General features: G+C 32.6%; 1 protein-coding gene across 9 annotated transcripts in view; it reads left to right on the top strand.

Annotated features, from left to right (window-relative positions):
* Window positions 1-853: 853 nt before the first annotated feature.
* Window positions 854-24,766, top strand: part of LOC121120127 (dedicator of cytokinesis protein 3) — a 137,761-nt gene continuing 113,848 nt past the window's right edge. For 4 of the 9 annotated variants that reach the window (XM_071889243.1, XM_040714969.2, XM_040714967.2 and 1 more), the window contains exon 1: window positions 867-1,118. The gene's annotated coding sequence lies outside the window, so the exon portion shown is untranslated. Of the gene's footprint in view, window positions 1,119-24,766 lie in introns of all 9 variants that reach the window. The other 5 variants (XM_071889247.1, XM_071889245.1, XM_071889246.1 and 2 more) reach the window with 3 other exon arrangements.

Here is a 24,766-nt window from a genome sequence, read left to right as displayed (position 1 = left end):
ATTTTTGAATATTTATCCCAAAATATAATACTTGAAATTTTGTTCTCTAAAATGTAACTTTTCGAATTTTTTTTCAAAAAATTAAGTACCCCCCCCCCAAAAAAAAACAACAACAACAACAACATATTTTATGATTCTCTGGTCCCTTCATCTTAAGAATCGGTCAAGGCCAAATTTTAAATGAGCCCGATCCAGATCGAACTTTTCTTTTTGACCGGTCTAGAACCAACTTCTGAAAAAGACCAAAATAGTTCGTTTCACAATAAAAAATTATTACGGTTTCAGACCGGTCCAAATTTTTCAGACAAAAAACCCAACACTAATGTGCACCTATGTACGTTAGTATCTTCATAGTATGAAGAGTTACTTTACTCTCCTTATAAAATGTTTTTTATTTTTCAAGATTTCCCAGAATTGAACCGTATCATCAGCATATTATAACCTATGCCAAGGTTACTAAAAATAAACTTATAATAATATTAATATTTTGTCAGTTATATAATAGTAATAAGTAACGCGTTAGATATTATTGCACTTGTAACTGGTAGTTTGATTACTAACAACATCTATAGAAAATATTATTGAGAATCTAATTATATCCATAAATAAAAAAATTGTTGGTTGACAATTAATAATAAAATATATGTAGATTAGGTAAAGGAATCATAAGCCATAATAGCTTGGAATATGCTTATGCACATAAGGAAAGGTATGTTAGTACGGAGTCGACTTAGGCACAGAGTTAGGAGTAGAAGTAGTAGATCTGAGTACATACCGGGAGGACAAAGAAACGCGCACACGTTTTTTTTCTCTTTCTTCCTTCTTTCACTACCGTCCATACCAGATTTTTTTTCTTTCTATTTTCTATACATCACTCAGTTAGTACAGCAGTTTAGAGTGGGGAGTGAGTGAACGTCCCGTATTTTTTATTGTAATATTGTGTTTTTATCCTAACATTCTATGGATTTTGAATAGAAGTGTACAAAAATATGATCTGTTGTCGTATTTGATTTCAGTGTTTTGTGTTCTGTTGGATGTTTTTATTATATATCTATTTTGGCATCTTTAGTAGAAGCTATAAATAACTCAATTGGAATAAATAATACACCATTTTCAAGGTAAAAAAAATGAGCACATAATACTTTTTTTTGGTTTGTTACTTTTGCTTTATGTTTGAGGCCTACTTTTTTAATAACTAAGAAGTAATGATGCCATTCTTTTACGTTATTCTAAAGGTCTAAAATCTTGTGTGTGTCTGCTTGATAATAATAATAAGTAATGTGGCCCGTCTACATAAAAGCAAGTTAGAATGATTTTTCTAAAAATGGAGTCCAGATTCTTAGACGAATAATGATAATTTTCATCAAGGATTAATCTATACAAAGCACCGTAAATTGCACTACTTACTTCCAGTTGCACACAATCCACTTAACTATCAGCCCGGCTTAAATTTAAGACAGCTTAAATGTATTGACGTCATATTTTACAAGTGTACTCCGTCAATACAAAAGCCAGCAAGAAATATTTGTCTCAAAACTAAGTGCGGATTACATTTGTATTCTTCTATAAATAATAGTCTGTTTCTATCAGAAAATTATTCATATTAAGCCTTTGGGTGTGCGGCAAATGACACTTGTACTAGTCAAAATTAATCATCACTTTCATAGGTCCAGGCCTATGAAGTCTATTAAATCAAATGAAGGTTTTAAAATATAGCTAAAAAAGTAAAGAATATATTATTTGGACATACGCCTTTTCTTGTTTTTTGTTCAATATTGTTTGTATGTTAACGGGCTAAAAGCTTAAACTAAAGTTGAGTAGGTGGGATTAGGCACCTCATGTAGCTAAAATGTATCCTTATTTGAGGGGTCATATCGGGATCAAATTAAGTATCTTCAATCAAATGAAGGTTCTAAACTATAGCTAACGTTCTTGGGACTCTTAACACATCCCAGTTACTTGAATATAATGCCTATAATTGACTCAAATATGTCTGTTATATATTGGGTTATAAAGGTTTATTTATGAAGGTAAAAATATATTGGGATTTTTGCCTTTTTTTTAAATTTTTGTTCAAAATTATTTCATGTTAACGTACCACAAGTTTAAACTTAAGTCGAGTATATACAATCAGGCCTTCAAGCATCAAAAATTCATCTTAACATAATGAAATAATTCTAAATTGATGGGTTTTTATTTGAATGTATTTGAATGGGGCCAAGTATAGCCTTATACATCAAATAAAGGTTTCAAAGCTATTGTTAACATTCTTAGGTATATTTGAATACAAAGTCTATAATAAACACAAATATGTCTGTGACATATTGGGATATATCAATATTACTGTGTACAAGTTGTAACTTGTATAGGCAACTTGTACATGTTACAACCAAAAAATGAGAGGAATAATTTTAAATGAAGGATTTATAGGTCTATTTATGAGGATTATGCAATAATGGAATATTTCATGGATGTCATTTTTGACTATTTTAATATAAATGACTAAAATATAAGTATTCTATGGCACATTATAAAGTTCAAATGTACACAGTTATATTACTCATAAGTATATTATTAATTGTAATAATATATCAAAATGAATTGATAGATTCAATGGATAATTGGTAATTCGAATGACCAATGTTTTAATCGAATGATGAATTTTAAGACTACCAAATTTGAACTTCTACAGACATTACAGGGGCATCCAAGAGATTTGGGGGGCGCTACAGCCCCTTAGCCCATCCTCTGTGGACGCCCCTACATTACAACTATTACACAACAAATACATTAGACTGAATGTCTAAACTAGAATGTTTTTCCACCAAATTTCAAATTGTATATCAAGAAACCAAAAATTCATCGTCACAATAACAGAATAATAAATTGTTAGATTCTATGTTAAATCTAGTCTCATACATTAACATTCATAAGTATCTTAACTTATTCTATATATTTGAATAAAAAGTATATCAGTGATCGAAATATGTCTATGAAAAATGGGGCTATATTATTATCTAAAAAAATACATCGGACATTTTTGCTTTTTTATTATTATTGTTAAACAATGTTTATGTGTTAACCCACCATACATATAAAATGCAAGAAATGAATGGATCACACTGTTGAGATATACATAGTGAGTTAAGGAGGAAGAGGATTTATTCCATATCCTTAACACTTATAAATATAATATGTATGTACAGATATACAGTTAATAGTCTAGAACTACTAGTCAATGGAGTCTCAGCCTAAGAATACATGATTTGTATGTATAATTCATTTAAGTACTATACCCACAATGTAAACATTTACTATTGTCGTAACATTAAATGTTTGTTCGACCGTTTTGTATTACAAAGTAACATTGTTGAGATCATAACCTATGGGTAGGGTTACAAATCTTGTTTAATTTGGTCCTGTTAAAAAAAAAAAGAAACCTAAAATCAACGTGGTAACCCTGACAATTTGAAGAATTTTTTGGAGGAGAGCTGCTTAGCTGTCATGACGTTTTATTAGATTAGCTTTGCACATGAGTTATGAGAGGAAGTAAATAAAAACACAAGCCCCACGCCGTATCAAACAAAGATATGCTGTAATTATTAATTACGCCATTTTCTATTCTACCCTGCATTCAACAAGCACTTACCCTTAATGCTCCACCGTGTTACTCTCCCTTATTCATAAGCACACACCCTTGTGGTTAGCCTTTATACTTAGATGTTCTCTCTCAAGAATGAAAGAATATTGATAACTGCTTTTGAAAATATAAAAAACCTGTTCATGTTGCCAACTATAACAAACTAGGACGTTAAAAAATGCTTACGATTTATAATCCTACCTATCGGGGTTATTTTGCCCCAATCCTTACGCCTGTCCCGATATGCAATAAATTGATTAATTGCGAATAACTTTATTGCCGGCTACAATAAATTTCATCCGCACGCTTCAAAGCAACTGGATAAACAAAGTTTTTAATTCGGTGTTGGTATTTCTTGCTCGGAATCTGCAAGACTAAAGAAGCTTCAGATTTGCATTTGACATGTTGAGGCATCCACTTTCAGTCATTTTTTTTATTATTAATTTTCACTTTTTTTTTTGCACAAAGGTCCTAATTGGCAGTTTTATCTGTATGCCTCATGCTTATTATTTGTTGAAGTGTAATATGGTTTACAACCTTTTTATTTAGTGTTTAAATTGTATTTATTTTTTTATGGTTGTGTTTGGTTTTTATTCAAGAGCAATTTTTGTTAAAAAAAATTTATTTAGTGTTTTTGGATGTTTTGTTAATTTATTTTGGATTTTTTAAATGTCTTCATAATGTCCAGTTCCAGTGTTCTTTAAAATTAAAAGTTGATTGATCTTCGAAAGGATGTACTTGCATTATTCTCCCATTAAGTTGAGAAGAGTGTCCAAACGTTACTATTATCGCTTATCGCAATAATTTCTGGGGTAATTAATTGCAGAGAAAAATGTGTTGTTGAGACAGGCCTACCAATACTATCAAGTTAACACATTAATGACGATAAGTCATTGTCTCTTGTAAGAGACAATGATGGATCTCAGTTCTGATTCCAGGTTAAAACCGTATAATAACCGAAATATCGTTTCAGAACCGCGACTTCGTCTTCAGATCCGAATACGGAAATATAAGTTGTATTCTGTTCTAGCTCCGATAGCCCATACTAAGCACTAGAATGCATGATTAAAATAAAAGAACCGTTACAAAACTGAATTATAATTTTAAAGCCCGAAATCCATCACTATAATAACTAGGAGGAGTTAAGTACATGTTTAAAAACGGGTAACCACAATTTTCCTTCTTCTTCAAAATCATAAATTTTTCTTATTTCTGATTTTTTAGTGGCAAAATTTGCTGTTTAAAATAATTGTTCTGAACATTATAGGAAACCCATATAATTCTCTGAAAACTTATAAAAAGTAAAAACAGCTAACCTTTTAACGTGACGTCACCACCAAGATTGACTATGGTAAACAGTAGATACTTTTTTCATGCATATGTTTATTAAGTGAAATCTGGATCTTGAAGCCTTTCTTAGAACTTAGTGTATGTATTCCGAAATAATATTGTTGAGTTTAGTTAAAATGGTTTTTAAACCAGACTAATATGATAAAACTTTACGTATTACTAATAATATTAATGATGGATTCTATTTTTGGAAAATTCGACTTTACTCGAACTCTAATAATCAAAACAAATGAAAAAGTAAAATCCCATATATTAAAAAGAAGAATACCTCATTCTAAATTATTGAAATTCTAAAAAAACCTCCAACTCAAAATTTGGTATATTGTGGACTCGTCACAGAATTTAAAAACTCGAACTCGATCGAACTTGAACTTTTGGAGTCGAATCCTAAATTACTCACTATTCTATAGTAATGGCTCTCAAACTTTTTACACTGTGTACCACAATGGGAAAGTATTAAGATCTCAAAATACCACCACCATTATGATCAAATTGAATATAGAATAGAAGAGGCTTAACCCAAAGCTATCAACCGAATGGTAAAATGCGCCTGTTAGCTTAAGTAGATTCCTTATCCTATTAATATCTTTTTACCCATGCAAGATGTCGCTTTTTAAATAGAACCTTTACAGAATTCATCTTGTTAATTAAGTTAAAAGGGTTGATTCATGGAGGTTGTAAGATTAGTTATCAATAGAGATTGGTGTTTTGTAAGAGTGCAAGGAGAAGGCGGAAGCGAGAAATATGGTACACCTGAGTCAAGACATTTGTTAATATCAGCTGTCTGTTTTATACTTTTGGATGTAGAAAATGAATTACTGTTATAAAGAGGAGAATCTTCTACATTTTAAATATTATTAGTGCAGGGTAAATAATATAATTATATTAAAATACATATATATTCATTTTATAATGCATTTTAAATCAATTGACACCCAAGATAGGCGAGAATTCTTTTTTCATATGGTTAAATAATGAATAAAAAGGAAGAAAGATAACCGTTTTTCCTTTTTTTAAAGCTGTACTTTGTTTTTTCTATTCGTTATAAAGTACTATTCAATTATACTTGACGCCCTTAGCGAAAAACAACGTTATCGCGCAATCAACTATATTTGGACAACATTGATCACGTGGTCTTCGTTTGCCATTTTGCTTATAGTTTAGGCTGAAGTGTAGGAAATAAGTATTTGATCCCTTACTGATTTTATAAGTTTGCTGCCTAATAAAGATTTTATATGGGGTTGAGGTCCTGGGACTCCCTAGGCAACTCCATGCTCTTGATGTGCTTCTTCTTGAGTCCCTCCTTTTTTGCTTTGGCCATATGTCTTGGATCATTGTCCTACTTGAAGACACATTATAAAAACCAAGTTTCAGCGTCCAGCTCTGAGGAAGGAGGCTATTTCCCAAGACTTCCATGGCTTTGTCCATCCTCCTTTCGATGTGGTGAAGTCGTTCATTCTTCCTAGCAGAGAAACACCCCCAAAACATGTTTCTACCTACATGCTTAAGGTTAACGTTGACGTTCTTGGTATTATACTCATCATTTTTTCTTCTTCCAAACAGTTTTGTTGTTGTTTTAATAATTTATATCACTTTTCAAATAAACCTACCATTAAACTTATAGATGGTTCTTTTCTTTGTTCGTGGGCACACTTACAACATGGGCAAGGGATCAAATACTTATTTTCTTCATTGTTCATAACGTTCCTCTGCATATCCTTTTGAGAGCATTGATCAATAGCAATGCAACTCAAATTATGGCCCACGATCCAAATCCGAGTGTTGTTGTTTGACCCAAGGCTAAACGAGGAGAAAATAATGTTAAATAATAACTGCATGAAGTTCCTGATGGTAGATTTTTGGACTAATGATATTGGAACTTTTCCAACAAGTATGTACCTATTAATACAACAAGTGGCAAGTTTTAAACGTAGGATTGATATTTAAAAATAAGAACTGGTTTTAATTTATATATATATAAATCCGCCTATTAATATAAGTATACCTAAATATTTATTTGTGAGAAGCCTTAAATAATTTGATAATGACATTGCTATAAATGTACTTATGTTAGGTGTAACTGCGGTGTTACACCCTATTCAAATTTACACGTTATGTGGTGCGTCAATAGATAAATAATCTTGTAAAAACATTAGGAAAAAAGGCAAAAGAATTTGCCTTTTACTTGTGAGATGTTTTATCCAAGGTTAATAGAAATACAAGGTTATACCATAATGCGTGTACGACTGATGTTTGACTTCCACCACGCTTTTGATATTGACGTCATAGTAAATGAGTGTTTGCGTGTTTTGTCAAAATCTTGCCCAACAGTGAAGTACATTATCTTTGATAAAAAATATGAACCACAATCATAAAAAACAAGGTAGACAAGATTTTTTACTGATATACCAAATACTAGGATATATAAAAAGTTCAATTTTGAGATAGTAAAAAAGTGCCAAAAACAGGCAAATTCCGACCCAAAAATCTAATTTAAAAAAAAAAAAACTACACTGACAATGGTTTGATAGGCCTCAAACTATCTCAAAGTCAGCAGAAAATGTGCTAGAAAAACAAATATTAATCCACTAACGAGACAGTCTCATCATATAGCCTAATAATATTTCACCCACACATTTTGTCAATTATGAGCTACATATTCAAATTTCTGAGATGAATTAAAATACCCAATAATGTGTGCTATAGTTGAAAAGATTCTTTTGATTTATTGGACTTTAATTTGGTCCCTTTCAAAGCCCTTTCAAATATAATCTATCAAATCATTTTTTTTAATTATGACTGGGAATTTTGGCAACTTTTATGAGCATAATTTACGGTGTGTCTAAAGAAGTATCTTGCGGCATATAAAATAGACTAAACAAAATGTATTATTTATTTAATCTCTCTTGAGGCCCAGTTGGGAATAACTGCAGGCCAGTGGCGTTATTAGTGTTCATGGCATTTGAATGGGGGGAATAGTTTTATAATTACTTATTTTATATAAATATACAAGCAGTAGGGCTGAATGGAGGGGAATAGAAACAAAGAATGAAGGTTGAAGAAAAGAAGAGAGAGAGAGATGTAGAAAGAGACTTAGGGAGAAGAGGGAAAAGACGGAGAGATATATAGAAAGAGAGGATGATAAGGAAGTTTTATTTTCGTCAAAGGCAAGCTTTTAATGACCTTGGAGGCCAATAAATGTCATGGGAGATTACTTAGTTATTTTATACGTCTACTTGCTCAATTTCAAACTGATCTATTCGACCATTTTGGATTCTATATGTGATAACACCAAGAACATATTTATAAATATGCATAAGATAAGGTGTTTTTTTTTTGGGGGGGGCTTTAGAAAGGAAAAGGGGGCTAACGACGCCACTGCTGCAAGCTATAAAGGATTAATCTGAATAGTTTATTAACAGAAATAGAACATAATAGTTGAAGAATACAAAGTATTTAATCCAGACTCATTTTAAAGGAAAACATTGTTGCTTGCTTTTATGTTGACTGATTACATAATATGTACAAAGATATGAACTCCTTTAAGAATTAATTTGATCCCACATAAAAGAATATTGCTATCTTGAAATGATAAAGAACGTATAGGGGAGAACTGCTTTTTATAGCAAATTTTCACAAATATAATATAGTGTTGGAGTTCGGTTCGGAAATCCTAGACCGATTTGAGGAGGTTATAATTTTTTTAGTACCGAAATAATTTAGTCTGTGTTGGTTCGTAGTAAAATTCGGTATACACTAAAAAAATGGTTCTTGATGTCCTGTTTTGAAAAGGGACTACAATTTAACTTTTTGTCCACAATTTAAATTCCGTCCACGATCTAGACAGAAATTTTTTGATTCAGATACGTCTTAAAAAATAATTCAGGGACGAACCTGTTAAAATATTTGCTCTCAACAACCGATAGCATATCGATTGTCTTAAAAAATACTAAAATGTTATCATAATTGAACGAATCAATATGATTACTAATACATGTTTTCGGTCTTAAAATCCTATAGTGGTCTAAGCCATTTTTAGTTTTTGTAAAACTGAACTAATTAGATCAGGGTTAAAAAAAATAGAGGGGAAAAAAAAAATAATGGTTTTTAAGGCACATTTTGGTTGAGGTTTGGACCAAAATATATTTGTACAGATCATGTTTTTTTTAATAATTGATTTGATGAAGCAGAGATCACTTGAGCTCGTTGCTAAACCTCATCTAAAGTCAATTTCATTTTTTTATATTTTATATTAAGTACTTCCTTTTTTTCGTCGTTTTTATATGAGTAGAACTAAACGCCTGCGATATTTAATTAATTTTTGACAGTGTTCCCTTTTTTTTCTTTTCTTTATACCCTATTGGTATATGTTATACATCAGGGTGCACTATATAGAATGGAAACTCTGACTGTTTATCATACATACATGCAAGGGGGTTGCTAGCTTTCATTATTCGGGGGGACTTAGCCTTATCAACACCGTAATACAATTACTTATATGAATAATGGGTTTATTATATAAGTTACAATTTTGTATAAGTTACACAACTTGTAAAAGCAAGTTGTACAGGTTCGAACCAAAAAATGAAATAGCTTATTTTAAATGAAGGATTTTCAGTACTCTAAATGTTGCAAATACAATAATTGAATATTCCATGGATAATTGATATATCAAATGTTGTCAACTACTACAATATAATTAATCTGTGGCACATTATAAAGTTCAATTACACAGGGCTATATTTTTCGTTTTTACCATATAATTTTAATAGATCAAAATGAAATGATAGTAGTAATTAGGATAACAAATGTTGTAATTAAATAATGCATTTTAGAACGGAGAAATTACAACTTGTACAATATGCTTATACAAATTACAATTCGTATAGACATCCCAACTTGAACAAAACATATATAAGTATAGGATATGTTTTCTTGGGGGCATCAGAAACTTGTGACGTCACTCCTTACAGATATACTTTCCTTTATTAACGTAGATTATTCAGTAATTGTTGACAATTATTCACAGCTAAACAAGACAGGGGCGTCTGCAGGACTATTTTTTGTGGGTGGGGGTAGGTGGCTACAACCCCTGTGGACGCCCCTGCAAGAGGTGATTCGAATTCAATTTATCAACGTTGAAAACACTGATTAAGAGAAAAGAAGCTGAAATATCAAGAGCTGACAACCAAATACACTTTATAATTTTGTGTCAGTGAGGAATCACTGTGAGATCGGCCTAGAAAGATTCACCGAAATCCCAACCAAAAAAAAATGGTATCGTACCGATTCTCAACACTAATAGAATATCTACATATCTATTTCAAGATGTGTACGAACATATCTAAATTGAACGAATCAATATTATTACATGCCAATGTGTATAGTATTAAAAAAATAGAAGTCATAATCGTATTTGAAATTCGTATTATATTATACTAGTATATACTTAATATGTAAATAACAGAGAAAAGCTTGTAACTTAGGGAGGTTTGTTTTTCTACTTTTTTCGAATTTTGATTACGACTAGTTCGGAAAAGTTGTGGTATTGTAAGAAAATTTTATTGTCTTTATAATGTCATCTTTAGGTAGCACGTCTCCTTCAAAGTTTGAAAGGAGTCTAAAATTCTTTATTAACTCAATCAAAATTTATTAGTCATTATTTTGCATTAGTTAATTGTGATAGACGTTATTCTAACCTATAAAAAAATTTATTAAGTTTTTTTTCTAAAGCTGACCTTTGGAGCAGAAAGAGAGAATAACATAAGAAGAAAAATTTGATCTTTTCTAAAGGTAAATATAAAAAAATGATGCGTGTTATACGCGGATCATCAAATTTTCTGAACTTTTCCCCCATTTTTTTGCTGAATAAGACTTAAAAAGCTTTTTATATTTAAAAAAGTTTCTATCAAAATTACTTTATACAAAATAACTAAAAATGTCTTCCTAGCCTCTACATTTACTAAGTAAAGAGTTTTTATCATCGTTTTTCATAATTTGATCGAGATATGCCATTTGAAGATGACCTCGTAAGACAATGAAATTTTGCATAGGTGATTTTCATACCATATCAAAACTTGTACGTAGTAGTCCTAATCGAATGAAAAGAACCGCCCTATTTTACATATTATAGTCAGTAATTTGCATGTTAAATTGTCTGATTACGTATTGTTGATTTCATATGGTTTCTTGTTGGATATTTTACTCCGTACAATATTCGATGAATAACTTATCGTATAAGTAGGAAGACAGGTGACATTTGCAACATTTTTGGCTTTAAAGAGCTGAAAGGGAATTAAGTTTAAAAAAAATAAATATTTTCCACTATTTTTTGTGTTTTCGTTGCTGTTTTTCATTTATAGATCAGAAAAAGAAAAATACTGACGGAATAAGGAAAGATTAGTGTTTTTAGGAAGTAAGGAGTCACGGGTCTGGGAGTATAAGTCTATTTCGAAAGGACTTATTGTACTCAATGTAAAAAAAAAAAAAAAAAGGAAATCACATTCCTATAAAAATCGTTTTATGTATCTATCAATAGTTTGGACATATGTAATTATCAGGTCATGCCGTTCTAGTGGATCTAAATTTGTATAAAATGCTCTGAACTTTTGCTGCAATAAAATTAATTTCTTTTTGATTAGAGGCAATAAAAAATATATAAAATCTTTAGTATTTAATAATATTTTAAACTTCAAATAAAAAAACACGCCTTAATTGATTCCAGACATTTGCTATATACTCTTGTTCAAATACAAAATGCCTAAACGTTGATGCCTTACAAAAGAAGCAAATTCGTTCTTCATTAGTCTTCCTATAAACACTACCTAGAGAAAAGGCGTTAGTAACTATTCCATATTTTATTCAAAATTGTGAATGATCGAGCATAGCATTCCCCAGGCCTTTAAAGTCGTAGCCATGATCTTAGTTGAGGGCTGAAAAAATGTAAGAAACTCCATTTATAGAAAGAAATGAATGTTTCAACAGTAAAGACTAAAGGTAAATCCCGAACCTACAGGGTCATTCATGTAAATCCGGACCATCTTTAACTACATCCTGAACTTTAAGGAAAGCATTTAACTAGGTGTTACAAGTATATACGATGAAGGACTTGCTTGCACTGGACAAAGACGGGAGTACATCAAGAAGATGCTCAAATATCCAATGCGGGCAGTTTATGGCGTCTACAACAGCTGGAAGGAGGAGAAGACGTATAAGAGAAAAGCCACAAGTCCTGGAGGGATAAAAAACACACTCCCATATTCCTCGTAGGCCTGTAATGTTCCTTGAAGTCATCCCTGGGACTCTGATTAACGTTCTTGTCAAAAAGCTCCAAGTTAGCTGTGCAACAATCTCCAGGCCCATAAAAACTGACCTGAGAATGAAGACATACCGCTTCTACACAATATATATCCTTACAATCAAACTGAAGGCGTCCCAGGATGCCCACGGAAGAAAATTGCTGAACGATTATGGTAACCGAATCCTCTTTTATTCGGATGAGAAACAATGTACTGTTGACAGATCTAACAGCATCCAGAACGACAGATGGTTGGCCATACAGAGAGCCAATGTCTCCCATGTCTTTAAAACCCAGTTTCCGACTAGCATTATGCCTATTTGGGGTCATTGTGAGCAATTGCACTTTCATTCCCTCTATCTTCTCTGAGCCAAAAGAGAGGGTGGGTGCCGACAGATACTCTGAACTCTTTTCTAACCAAGTGATACCTTAGATGAAAGCTGAAGGCAATGGCGTCGAGTTTCTGTTTTAAAAGACTCGGCCCTCTTTCACAAAGCCTGCAATATCCAAAACTTGTTTGCAGAAGAGAATGTGTCCTTTTTGACACCCCCACACCTGGCCTTCTAACTCCTCCTATATAATTTGCCTGTAGTTAAGAAGAATCTGCCTATTCACAAAACAGGATGGACTCCTTGAAGGCCTCTATTATCAAGTACTGGAAGAAACCCTCTCCCGCGGAAGTGGTCGAGGTTTGCAAATAATTTAGGACTCGTATTGAGCGATTTATTGGGCAAGATGACGTACACATTAAATGCTTTTTTTCTTTTGTATTATAAGAACATGTAAATGAAATTTCAAATCTCTACAAGAATTAAGACCGAACCGCTTAAAAGTTCGGTCTCTGACTGAGTTTCATCACTATTTGTCAGGGCCACCCTTTCATACATACAATCCTTGAAAGATTATATGTACTATCATTAAAAGGGTAATAAAAATAAGGACTCTAGACCTCGACCACTAAAAATTATGATAGTAATAGTAACACTTATAAATATTCTCAGAATCTATGGATATTTATTCATAATTATTTTTAGTCATGTTCAATACGCCACTATCATAATTAATTGCCCTTCATAAATAATATATTAGTCCGGTAGACATTTTTTAGTAATGCCATCAAACGATGAAAGGAAGAAAATAAAACAAAAAAATCTTGGGAAAAAATGAGAAAAATTCCATATTTATTTTTTAATTTGTATATGTGATGCATCAACATAAAATCAATCTTCAACAAAAACCTCATCAAAAGGAGAACATCCCAATTCATTTTTTCAATTCCGATATACTTAGAGGAGTGCTTTAGTTCAACACTTGTTCGTTCGTCCGGGACAGGCAAATTGTTCTGTTGGACAGGTTAATACAGCAGCGTATAAACTGCCCGAATAGACACGTAGTCCCAATTCATGGAAACTAAGTTCGTTGTGATGTGTGGCTGTTCTTATTTAGGACTGAAAACTGCATTATAGTTCTGTTCAGTTTCGGTACGGTTCAGTTCAGTCCTAAAAACTTATAAAGTTCGGGTCCTTGATGACGTCATTCAACCTTATTTCTTCAGTTCTAGTAATGACAGTCTTAAGGATCGGTCCCAAAGACCAATGGGAACATTCCTAAGACTGGACTGAACTGGACCAAATAAATAAAGAGCGGCACAACACTAATTTACACAGTTGTGTCATTCTAAAATCATTGGCCTCTGCTTTATTTCAACAAATTTACATTGTCAGCAATCAAGCTCTTCAAACTATAAGACAGGTGCTTTTTTGTAGGACAGGTGAAATGAATTTTAAGTCCAATATTTCATAGATATATTTGGATCATTTATAGACCGTCTATTCAAATTTCTTTAAAACCTTTATTTGATTTACGAAACTTTATATATGGCCCCATTCTAATCAATCGATCAATTTCTTATTCTTTTATTGTTAGAATACATTTTGGGTAATTTCAAGTACTAACTACTGTCCTAGGGGATTTTGCATCTAGTCAGACTCTCAAGCAGCAATTGGATCATTGCGGTCCATAGAGACAAAGAGTTTCCTTATCTGAGATACGAAAACTCTTTTGAGGTCGTTAGCTAGTGAGGTTTTTCTCTCTCTCTGCTTGGTAAGAGGTCATAGTAAGGTCACTGGAAATGAGGTGGCTGATATGCTAGCCAAAGTTGGAGCTCTGGATCAACCTTTTACCCGAATTGTTGCTATCCCTAGGTCTCTGCCCATTGCATACAGTTATGGCAGACACTTTGGTCGAACCTGGACTATTGCCGTCAAAACCGTGTGACGCTCCCTAGAGTTAGACTTGAGAGGTGGAAGCATCTGTTGGATTATTCGAAAGGAAAACAGAACTCCTTGGTCTCACTTTAGAACAGGACATTGTCTCCTACGCCGACACTATCACATCATGTACAATAAAGTTAGCCCACTAACTTGTGGGTGTTGTTTAAGAGATGAAGAACCACTTCATCTGGTTTATGCATGTCCTAAATTTATGATTGAGCGGACACGGCTTTTAGACCATATTCGACCTTTTCAAGAACATTCCGTCTTCAGCCTCTCCAGTTTTTTAATGAAATCTGATATCGGGGGCTGGCTAAACAATGCACCATCCCTAGAATACCTTCAGGATGGACTGCAGTAGGATACCAAATCCGCCAAACCATTTTGAAGGCGCCAAGAGTTGAGGTTATTTTTACATGTTCCCGTACTGATTGTGTGTTTTATATGAAGTTCGTCAATAAATGCTTTTATTAAGAATAATTTGTTGATAGAAATTGTATACAAATGTGAAAGGGAACCATTCTAGGCTGCTTTATGTGAATGGGCCACATAAATGTATTGTACAAATCACGATTTATGTTCGAAATCGCAACTTGAATACGATATAAACAAAGAGTCCAATGTTTCATTGACATATTTTCACCAATTATAGGCTATTTATTCAAAATTTTGCCCCTAGTTTAGATTCCCAGGAGTATTAACTATAGTTCAGAGTCATCATTTGATTTATGAGACTGTATTTGGTCCCGATATGGCACCTTTCAAATTTAATATATCAATTTCTAACGATTGCAGTGCAATGATGATTTTTTGCTACTTGAAGTAGTGGATTTCCAAAGGATTAATCAGTATTATTTTGTTCATAGAGATAGACTATAATTATTCGACGAAGAGTTCAAATGTAATACTACATATTCAATTTTGAGAAAAATAATTATAGCTTGATTTGGTGTTGACGGGCCACATAATAAGCCTTGTAAAAAGAAATCCATTATTTTTCCAATACATGTATTTAGTAATGTATATCTTGCGTCACATAAGTGCTATAGGTTTAGACTGGATTGTGTTAGAAAGATAAGGTTTTCTTCTAAAAAAATATTTTCAGACAAATTCGTGATTGTTTGACTCAGTATTGTTTGAGCACGAGTCAAAGATGGACACAAGAAAACATGAAATATACCATATTTTACAGTTTTTCTGCCAACAAGGCAACAACACAAGCTAAGCGGCTGTAAATGTGAATATTGTTTATGGTTCTGATACTGTAATTGCCAATTACGGGCAATTTCGATCGTCGATTCTGTTCTAATGATAGGACAGATCCAAGATTAATAATAATATACGATTATACCATAACACTTTTCCGATTGATGTTTGACTTCCACCACGCTTTTTAATAGTGACGTCAAAGGGTATAACTGTCGCCGTCCATGACTGTTATACTCTAAATGCTCGGTTGCTTGAAGCCAGTTTGGGTCTCGTATCTTTTCGGATAATACAAGTTTAGTTATACCGTACTTGGATACTTCGGATCCAAGACGAAGATCCGTCCTTTCTCTATTCTGTTCCAGTCATTTTGATGCAAAAGATGCACCACGCTCTATAAGGCCGGTTGTCAAAAATCTGGGTAAAATAATAATAATGGAAGACATTAATGGAAAATAAATCCATTAAAAATAATGGATTTATTTTTACTAATCCTATTACATAAATGTAATTATTTCATGTTTTTTTTTCTTTTTAATTGCCTTATTTAATGTCTATTATGTTCTTTTTGACGGAGAGATTCTGTGATGTAATAGATAGAAATACGCATCTGATAGGATTCATAAATACTAAGATATTGATTGATAATTTCAATCTGTTAATAATTATATTTGTTAGTAATAACAATTAATTAATACCCTGGATTTAAATTCATTTGATGACGGAGTATTCTAATTACAGTGTTTTTTTTTTCTCATGAAACATGGGAATCCTTGATTTTTTTTACATATGGTTTTAATTTTTTAATTTAATTTCACTGAACACATGTAAAAGACCTTTATTTTCTTCTTCTGTGAAAAAGTGATCATATTACATATTTTTTGCTTTCTGGGAGTGGTAAATAATAATTTTTTTTTCTTATTTAAATAATATTTTGTTTATGCCTTCCCCTCGTATAGATAGTTGCTTTAAGTGAATCGTCCTCGATTGAAAATGCTTATAGTATTATAAAAAAATATTTTAAATTGATAATGGTGCATAGTAATAGTTTATTTTGGGAGATTTTTTTGGGTTTTCATTTTGATACTAGAGATGTTAAATTATCAGAAAAAAAAAATGAAATATGGAATATTGTAAATTTTTAGTTCTATTAAACGTTAATTTACCGAGTGGTCCATTAAAATCTGAACTCTTTGAATTTTAAACTTCAACAAAATTAATTCACTAAATAGATGGTTGTCTGAGCTCCGTTAATCATTAATGTAGCCGCCCTTAGCGGCAATCATGGCTTACAGGCGGTGTTGGAAGGCATGCCACCCTCTGCGGATGTAGTCCTCTGGCATGACGTCACGAGGCTGTCTGACAGTGGTTTTGAGCGCCTCGGTGTTTGGATGACGGACACTGCAGGACTTCCCCGTGACATGCACCCCAAAGGTGTAGTTGTGGGGTTTGGCATCAGGGCATTAGTGGGGCCCAAAGGGTTAAAATAGAGTTCAAAAGACTCATTCGTCTTGCAACGGAGGAGATATGATAACTTCAATGCAGGTATCAAAAGTAGCCTCTCCACCCTAACGAGGCTCTTTCAAACCAAATTTTTTATAGCTCTGTAGACAGTCTGTTGTGAAATCCCGAGATATCTTGCATAGGCCCTCATGGACTTTCAGGGATTGACCATGGATTTGTTCTTTAACTCCTCCGAGTCCAATTTGGCCTTTTTGGCAGATCCCTTCTTTATTTTCCAACGTTTCGGACTTGCTGACGGCGTAGGAGGTGGTTTTGGAGACGCTTAACTGCTTTGAGTGCGCGAATAGAAATTCGTCGATCATATTCAAGTGTCATTTTCTCGACTTGTACGTAAGCTAGTGAACTCAGGTTTGTTTTGCTTTATAACTAATTGTTTATGGTTTAATATATCGAAATATGAATACATTTCAATCACTCATCCTTGATTAATTCTTAATGTTCAGATCTCAATGGACCACCCGATTATTACCGGCGGTATAATCATCCCAGATCACACGTCATCGATTTTAAAACGATGCTGAGTTTCTTTTATTCGGATTGAAAAAGTTTAGCGTCCGCACGAGGAAAGATATCTTCTTAATCTGAGCTGTTTAAGATGTATGTTATGGGAATATTATTATTAGAGACGGGGAAAATGAGCGTATTTGGCGTTTAAAAACTAATCTCTACTCTAAATTTGCACAATTTGCTCATATCAGTTCCAACTTGTACAATCAGATGGAACAAGTTATCTTACGTGAAAATGAGTCCATCCTCATGAATTGTCCTCGAAGCGATGCACCAGTCAAGCAAGAAAGAAGTCCCTAGACCAGTCTACCGTGTCAAAGGTGGTCAAGGCTGCTGAAGGGAAGTCTAAGAGATTTAATGAGAGGCAACTCTTGCGTTGGGGGATTCTTCTTAATGATCTCAAACATCACGACGTAGTCCGAACCTCAACCCATTGGACTACAACATCCAGTGGGAAGTGGAGACCAAAGTCTACCGAGTCCGCGACAACAACATTGCTTAGATCAAGAAGACCTCCATGAACAAGGATTGGAAGGGCTGTAGCTACTGCTTCGAGGATGCCATTAAATATCTGTTTGATGTTTGAATTTTTTGATCTAATTAAGATAAACATGATGTGGAGCATGCAAGATGGTTGTTCAAGACTTATTCACTACTCGTTACAACGAAGAGAAGCTCCATATTGAAGATTATAGAATTAAAAGATTACTCATTATAGTTGTATCCGTTTTTCGTATTACTTAAAGTATAACATAAGCAAAATAATGCGATTATCAATGCAATATATCTCAAACCTAAAGATAGTCGGCCATTGACCTTAAATAGAAAAAATATTTCCGCAGGAAATTATATATCCCTTCTCAAAGTCTTAAATATATGATTTTGCTGCTTATGTGACATGCCTTAAGAATGGCTATTACAAACTGCCTAGCAATTATAAGCTCTAAGGAAGGACTTTGGATTTTTCTTTGTTTTGTTTTTTTCAAATTTTCCGACTAAGATTTTATTTTATTCTTGCTCTAATTTGAGACTAATAAAATTTAATATTTGATAAGTAATTTGATTGATTCATTATCGAATGGCCTTTTTTTTTTTTTTTTTTTTTGGTAGTTTTTGGGTACATTTTCCTAACTTCGTTCAATATTTTGTTAAATGCCGTTTTTTTCTATTTTTAAGTTGTACTTCCTGGAAAAAGTTTTATTATATTTTTTCAAAGGGGCATCATTTGCAAAACTAATTCAAAATGCCGAGGTATTTTTTTGGCGTCTGCAAATTTTGTTTATGCTTCACTTTAATTTTATGATGAAAATCCTTTATTCAGCTCTGACTGAAAAAACGCATGACTGGACAATCCTTAGGCAATGCTATTGCAGTGAGCCCCGGACTTCTTAATAGGCTTCGCACTGGACTGATAAAAGAAATGAAAAACTTCCCCAAAAAAAGTTCATTCGAATAAAATATCGTTAAAATAAATATTGATAAAATTTAATCAAATAACCACAGAATGGCCTGGCCATTCTTAAAAAAGTTCATCCTATACATAAAATAAAGTATTTCTGTAGAATCAAAAAAGGTCATTCAAGACTATTTAAAATCATACCTTATGCATTGTTTTTTTGCATGGGAGTGTACAATTGCTCTGGTCACACCCTGTCACTAATTACACAAAATGTCATATTCATATATTTTCCGAAAAATATCGGGAGTAGAAAAAAAAATTATACTATATAATATTTTTCGAAATTTAAAAGGTTTTTAATATAAACAATATATTTTTTTGTTTGTAGAAACAAAAAAGGTCATTCAAGACTATTTAAAATCATCCCTTATGCAATCTTTTTTGCATGGGAGTGTACAATTGCTATGGCCACACCCTGTCACTCATTATACAAAATGTCATATTCATATATTTTCCGAAAAATATCGGGAGTAGAAAAAAAATTATACTACATATATAATATTTTTCGAAATTTAAAGGGTTTTTAATATAAACAACATATTTTTTTGTTTTCTTTAATTAATTGGATTAGCCAACGCAACAATTTTTGTGTAAATTTTTGCATTTTTAATATGCTGACATGTAAGATTACACCTTTTAATCAGATTTTTTAATGCGTAATGCGAACATTAATTTCATGGATATACATAAATTAAATGTATTCAAGGTATCTATTATGTGGCTGTACAAATATATGTGTTGGGGTTCGGTCTGGAAATACTAGATCGGTCTGAAACCGTTCTAATTTAAATTAATTCATTACAACCTCGAGCTGGATCAGTCTCGTAGTTAAATTCTGTTTTGATTTCCATGGAGGTAGGAACCCTAAACTCAATTTACCCGAGCTTGCTAGTTTTAACATTTTCAACATCGAAGATTATTACTTTTTATATCTTATTCCAATTTTTTTAATTATTCTAGGATGAGGATATTAAACGGAGCGGATTTTTACAAATATAATAATATATACCCCCTGTTAGGGTCCTCTACTACTAATCATCCTTTGAGCTCCTCACTTATCCTGCTTCTCCATACCATTTGTGACCAAGGCTCCCCCATCTAGGAGTACACTTAATGATAATTTTAGCCTTTCTAGTGACACTTCCAATTTTCCTGCTACACCTGTGAAAGTAAAATAGCAACATTCATAGAGGCGTTTGCACCTCCTAGCTGGTATGATCTTCTTCTTGTGAGCTTTTTTATGACAGGTATTATAACTGTCAAATTAAAAAGCTTTTTAATATTGTTGTCTACATTAAAAGGTAAAGTTCTTCGTTATAGTAGTCTATTAACAGCATCTACAACATAAGACGGTTCATCAGTATATCTAAGGGCTTTATTTGTCCATCCATTTAATAGACCATAATATTTTTTTAATTTTGCTCAAAAGATTTTCCTTCGATAGCCGGTAGGCCCGAAACGAAAAGTCATCGACTTTTCCTGCTATTGTAAATCTTTAAATTTAAATTTTCTTGTAAAATAATTACACATCATATATCTTGGTATAATATGTATGAGTTTGTACAATCCATCTCCAACACTTTCTTTGATGTAAAAATGTTTAAAATATTTTTTTCTCCCTCCTTCTCTCCCAATCTGGCACAATGTATTTTATAAAAAGGACACGTCTGAGTTGAATTTTGTATGAATGAGTAGAAAATAATTGAATGTCATACCTAGAAAAATGTTGCTGAATATTTGTGTTGGAAAAAATGAAGATGTTGTTTTGAACGAATACAAATTGATTCTATTCTTATTTAAAAAAAAGGTCATTCTACAAATAAAATAAAACATTATTTTCTACAAAAAATCGTCATTTGATCAAAATTTTACTTCATTTTTATTAATAAAATGGGATATATATACACTTATTTAAAAAGTAATGTCTAGAGTTGGGAAAAATGAGATTTCAGTGGAAACATTATAAGATAAAAAAATCAAATTAAACTACTTATTTACTATGACGTCAATATTAAAAAGCCTGGTGGAAGTCAAACATTAGTCGTACTCGCGTTATGGTATAACCTTGTATTTATAATAATCTTGGTCCACGTCATTAAAAAAAAAAAAAAAAAAAATTAGGAAAAATTGACGTTTTTTATCTGCATTTATTTTTAATAATAGAAAATTTGGGTCTACATGTTAAATTGCGGTGTTGGGTTTAGGTTTTGAAATCCTAGATCGGTCTGAAACCGCTCTTAGTACAACTAAGACAATTAGGACCGCGGTTCAGTCTATTTCCATCCACTCCAGTTCCACTTGTCGGTTCTTAAAGAAGGTAAAATCAATCACTCGACGTTGAGTGTTTTTCCTTTTTGAATTATTTAGTTATATTGAATTAAGTAAAAATATATTATGATCATTGAAAGCAATGAATATTTTTTGTAAGATATGTGCAATATATATATTATTTGGGTTAATCAACCATTGACCTTTTCAGGGAAAATTCAAGGACTGACGACCATTTTTTTACCTAAAAATATTGGTTTTGATCCCGTAACACGTCATAAAACATATATCATTTTCGGAATGAAAGTTCAGATAGCTCTAGACGCAATTAATCAAGACCGAACCGAACAAAAGTTTCGGTATTGGACCGAGTCACAACACTTATATATACACATGATTAATCTATTTACTCACCCTATTTACAATAGAGGTATAATTATGCTTACCTCAGCACTGATGTGCTATTCACAACGTCAGCAAAAGATTTTACTTATTCATTAATATTATAAATATTTTCAATAAGTGGAAGGTATAAATGAACAAAACATTAAAGCACATCTTGGAGTTATTAGGCCTCCATCATAGAGAAATAAGTATATACAGGTTCGCGGCGATACATTGGAACTTTTCTCCAATTTAATAAGATCATAAAGAAGGGGTTGGAGTTTGTCATTCGGCGTTTACTATTAAACTATTAATTAGTAAATATATTAAATGCGAATGTCAGTGTAGATGTGTTTGTCTGGGAATCAGGCCAAACCATGAAAATGATGTTGCTGAAATTTTTCAAGTGGCTTCTTAAGGTTCCAAAAACGTGACATTCAAGCCCAGAGCAGCCTATGAATAGCATTTTTCTTAGAAAACCATTTTTTTGACTAAAAACAGACTCTTCATATAATGCAAAAAATAAAGTCTGTAAAATTATAAGAATTATTCTCGCTCAATGTTGGTCACGTCGTTATCTTTATTCTATCACGCAACCTTTCCTCCAAAAAGAAACAGAAAAAAGGTCCGAAATCATCTGGTAGGTATCCAAATAAGTCAATCATACCAACCGCTATTTATATATTATATACTCGCAGAAAATCATTGTCATATTCTTTCTTCATCATTTTTAAAATGATTTACTTATTAATAATATCTTCATAGTATTTTGTTCCATACTGTCTTATTCCATAATATTGCTTAGTAATATTTGATTAAAAGAGTAGTAATGATTAGTTATTATAGTATTTCTATGAAGAAATAGCCAAAATGTCTTCATAGAATTAATAAAATGACCAATATAATATATAAACGACGAGGGATCAACAAGAACTTATATTCCTGTTCTTTTGGAGACGGAGCATATGTATAGAATAACTTATTACAAAGCCATTACATATCAAGAGAGAAGAGGGAATCGACGATTGACAATAAAATATATTGGGTTTTTTGTGTTAACGAGGTAACGCCGTGTGGTATTTATATCTATACACTTTTTTTTATGGGAAATTATCAGATTAAGAGAAGGAGACAAAAAGAAGAAAGAATAAGACAAAGGATATTTGACAATTATATAGAAGATGGGGGAACGATATATAATTTTTTTTTTTTTATAATGTCTGTTAAACCCGCTGGGAAAATATTTTCTAAAACTTTGCAGTTTTAATATTCCGGGCAATGCCGGGCAAACCTACTCTATCTCCTTATAAAAAAGTGTACAAAAATACATACCAACCAACATGTAGGGAGAATAATTCTTAAGATCTTACGGTCTTTATATTTTGTTGTATATTAAGCAGAATAATTCTTAATTAATTTTAATTTCTTCATGTCCCGGGCAACACCTGGAAAACCTACTCTTGTTAACTATTAAAACAGATACAAATAATTTTTATTCAGTGTCCCCCAACCCTGATTTTAATGCATTTTTCAATCTTGTTCCTGAGCCTCGTATAATCCGAGGCCACCTCATCGCCATCTAAGTTGTCTGCAACCTTTTTAACTTTACCCATTAGAGAGTCCACATTGGTGTGAAGTGTAGAACAAGTCTTGTACTCAAAACGCTCCCACAAATAATAATAACAGGGGTTTAGGTAGGGAGGGTTAGAGGGACCCAAAAATGGGAGATATTTAACTGCAGCAATGCCAACGTTCTCTTGGTTGTGTAGACAGGGGGTGGAATGTGTATTGCCTTTCTGAAGCAATCTGATTCATCCAGTGGATCACGATGTCGTTAATAACATTACAGTGGACCTCGGAGTTGACTTTCTCACCTGTCTTGAAAAAGTAGGTAGGCATGACATCTCCATTGCTGCTAATCATGCTCAGGCACATAATAGAGCCGGGATTTTTGTCTCATGATAGGTTGAACATCCGATTTTCAGCTCAGATCAACCGATCATTCCTTCTGTGACTGGTTGCCATATAAGTAATGATCTTTTCATGGAAGAAAAACTGGATTGCCCTCATATTGTCTGTGATCAAATGCCTGACCCTTCTATCCCGACGTTCGTATTTAATATATTTCCTGATTGCTTACTTTATTTTCGTCTGGCTCACACTCCTTCTTTTGGCCAGAGTTTTGAATGTGACTGTCAGATTTTTGACAATTGCCTTGATTCTGATTCGATCACTTCTTGGGTTGTGTCGAATTCTGGAGGTATTTCCTTCCTTCATGAAGGCTTCACAACACGGTGTGCCCTTTCTGTAATTTCTAATACCGATTATCTCAGGATTTTTTCTTCCGGCGCGGAGAAGTTCAGGGATCAAAGACGTCTTTTTGAATATAAAGGTCATGTAGCGGCTATAAAAAGAGATTGGAGAGCTTTGTTCTTAGTTTGAAGAACAAGTCTGTATTATTCAACGTTAGCCCTACTCATGGGATTTATTTACAACAACTGAGTTAATTGAATTGAATAAATGATTGGCCAAAACAATATCCCAAAAGGAAGAAAGAAATTAACTCCCTATTTGAATCATTAACTCGTTAATATAGTATCTGTCTTCTCATTTCCAACCTACTACATCCATTTTTAGTGAAATGCCCTAATTTCCTTGATGAAACATCCATTTAGATTGAAGGAAGTAAGAGTTGATGTTATTATAAACGCACAGAAGTAAAATTTTTATTTATTAATTAAGATTATGTGATATGTTAGTATTACGGAAGTTTTATTATTTAGCTGCATTATTCCCCACTTTGCTTACAATTTAAAGTAAGTAATCAACGTTCATGCCCCATTCGTTCCTGTATAGAA

This window comes from Lepeophtheirus salmonis, chromosome 6 (genome assembly GCF_016086655.4).
Source record: "Lepeophtheirus salmonis chromosome 6, UVic_Lsal_1.4, whole genome shotgun sequence".
NCBI classification, from domain to species: Eukaryota; Metazoa; Arthropoda; class Copepoda; order Siphonostomatoida; family Caligidae; genus Lepeophtheirus; species Lepeophtheirus salmonis.
The sequence above is the reverse complement of the archived record's forward strand: the minus strand, read 5'-3'. Positions and strand labels throughout refer to the sequence as shown.